Source organism: Ornithorhynchus anatinus, chromosome 8, assembly GCF_004115215.2.
Source record: "Ornithorhynchus anatinus isolate Pmale09 chromosome 8, mOrnAna1.pri.v4, whole genome shotgun sequence".
Lineage (NCBI taxonomy): Eukaryota > Metazoa > Chordata > Mammalia > Monotremata > Ornithorhynchidae > Ornithorhynchus > Ornithorhynchus anatinus.
This window is the reverse complement of record NC_041735.1, coordinates 498,481-501,550: the sequence shown is the minus strand read 5'-3', so window position 1 is coordinate 501,550 and position 3,070 is coordinate 498,481.

Sequence of the window (3,070 nt, the reverse complement as noted above, 5' to 3'; positions counted from 1 at the left end):
GTCTCCTGCCTCCAGGAAAGCATCTCGACTGAACCAGAGAAGTTCCAGGTCCACCATCAGGGGGATGAAAGTGTCAAACCTCGCTGGAGACTCCGCCGCGGACTCTCTCGGCGTGCCCCTCCCTCTCCACGATCCCCTAGCTTTTATTATTAATCGTATTTATTGAGCCCTTATTCTGTGCAAAGCACTGGACTAAGCGCTTAGCAGAGTACAATAAAACACCAAACACATTCCCTGCCCACAACAAGCTCACAGCTTTTAAAATGACATGCCCATTTCCCCTGGGCTCATGGGCCCTCCATCCTAACTCAAAATGCCCTGAGTCAAGGATGACCTGTATTACCAAAATACCAAAATGGAAAACTAGGGCAATGAGGATGCAACCTCCTTCATCTCCTTATTATAAAGAGTTCCTACCTACTGGGGACAAACCACTGGCATTGGAATGAATTAACTACAATAACAATAATAATAATTTTGGTATTTGATAATAATAATAATTGTAGTATTTGTTAAGCACTTACTATGTGCCAGATACTGTACTGAACACTGGGGTAGAAACAAGATAATTGGGTTAGATACAGGCCCTGTTCCACGGGACTGTAAGGGCTAACGGTCGTAATTCCCATTTTACAGATGACGTACCCGAGGCACAAAGAAGTTAAGTGACTATCATGGGGAAAATAAATTGCCAATAGATTGAACAAATGAAAAAGAAAGCAATCGGGTTTTTTTTTTTCTGTTCTCACTTGGCTCCATAGCAAGAGAACAAATCACAGTCACAAAATTAAATGAAGTCTAATGCTTCTTCAACGACTAGGTGCTGAGTACATGGAATTAATTACCACAGGAAGTTATGCAGACTGTCAATACCACACAAATGGTTAAACATATTTATGGAGGAACAGTACATGCTGGGTCACTGGGAGAGAGTCAGGGATGGAGAGGAGAGAGTCAAGAGTCTTGGATGGTCCGTGCTGAGTCACTGAGGGAGACTCAGTGATGGAGAAGGGAGAGTCTGGATGTTAGACGATACGTATCGGGTCACTGGGGCACATTCAGGGATGGAGAGGGGACAGTCAGGGGTGTTGGGTGGTCCGGGCTGGATCGCTGGGGGAGAGTCAGGGATGGAGAGGGGAGAGTCGGGGTGTGGGATGGTCCGTGCTGGGCTTGAGGTGAATGAATAAATACGACTGAATCGATGAATGAGTTGAGCACCAAACTCTCAGGGGACAGACTCCTGCAGCCCCAGTGTGAGGGCAAAAGTACTTGTCTGACTTCCTCTTGGGAGACAGGACCAGACGCTGCTGGCTCACACACTCATCCTCACATCCGTACACATACTTGTTTGCCCGACTGCTCTCACAGTCAGTCACGCTCACACTCGCTCACGTGAGTCCATCGCCGCGCCCGCCTGTGCTCTCTAGCCGCAGCCAGATTCGTAGCCCCAGTAGTCTCCTCTGCTCCTTGGGCATGGCCAGCGCCGCCTCCCCGCTCAACCTACTCCTGTGCTCCGGAGCAGACTGGACTGTCTAGCCCCAGGCCAGCTACTTTGCAAGAACCTTGACCAGGCGACCGAGGTCACCCAGCGCTTCCTTCCTCGACTTCTCCCTGGCGAGGGTGGGGGCCTCCTGGCAGCCACAGCAGGAAAGGAAGATGGGATCCTGAATAATCCACTAAATGGAAAACCGGCCCCTGGATAACGGAGAGCTAACCCGGGCTCCTTCCTGTGGCCGGGGTGGGGAGTGGTGCCCAGATCCAAGGGGCCTCCACTGCCCAGGGAGAAGAAGACCTCAGTCTAGAGCTGGGGCGGGACAGACTACATCCATGGGAGAAGGCTTCAGCCAGGAGTCAGGGGCTGGGGAGGTCTGGCCCCCACTGCCCCTGCCGTTCGGGGTGTGCCTGGTCCAGGGCTTAGAGACAGGTCATAAACTCGCTCAGAGCTATGGGGTCAGGGGCTCTGAGGACAACCCCACCCTCCCCAACCTTCCTCACAAATCCTGATATTGTCTGCCACTCCCTGCCTCCTGGGGGTAGAGGAAATAGAAATTCTGTCTCCTACATCTACTGTCCCCTGCCAAGACCTTAGTCCAGCTCAACATGTCCCAACACTGAACTCCTCATTTTCCCACCCAAACCCTCTCCTCCCCCAAGTTTCCCATCACAGTTGACAACACCACCACTCTCCCCGTCTCTCAAGCCCACAACCTTGGCACTGTCCTTGACTTCTCTCTCTCTTTCTGCCCCAACACTTAGTCTGTGGCCAAAGCCTGCGGCTTCTAACTCCTCGACATTTCCAGAGTCCGCCCCTTCCTCTTCATCCAAATGGCCACCACGCTGGCCCAGGTACTTGTCACATCCTGGCTTGAATTCCGCATCAGACTTTTGGCAAGTCTCCCTGCCTCCTGTCTCTGCCCTCTCCAGTCCTTACTTCATTCTGCCAGACTTATTTTTTTAAAACATCATTTTAGACACATCTCCCCATTCCTCAAAAACTTCCCATGCTTGTCCATTCCCCTTTGAATCAAGGAGAAATTTCTGACAGCCGGCTTCAAGGCCTTCAATCAGCTCTCTCCCTCCTACTTATCCACTCTCTTCTCCCACAACACCCCAGCTCTCTCTCTTCGTTCTTTCTCACTGGGCCTTGTTCTCCCTCTCACTGCAAATGTCTTGCTCAAGCCGTTTGCCCACCGGGGAACTCCCTCCCGTTTCACATCCTGGCAGATCGCTGCCCTCCCCATCTTTCAGAGCCCTTCTGCAATTCCATTTTTTCCAGGAGGACTTCCCTGATCGACTTTTAATCTCCCCACCTTATATCCTCAACAGCCGTTTCAACCCTTCCCTGCCACCTAAGCATTTCAGGTCTCATGACCCCTGGTAGTGCTGAGATTTTTAGCTTTAATAATAATAATATTTGTTGAGTGTTTACTATGTGCCAGGCCCCGTTCTAAGGGCTTTATACTTTATTACTTCCACCTCCTTGTAATCTATTTCAAGGTCAGCCTCTCCTGCTGGATTCTAAGTGCCTCGAGAGCAGGCAGGGACGATGCCTTGTATCCCGGTTGCATTC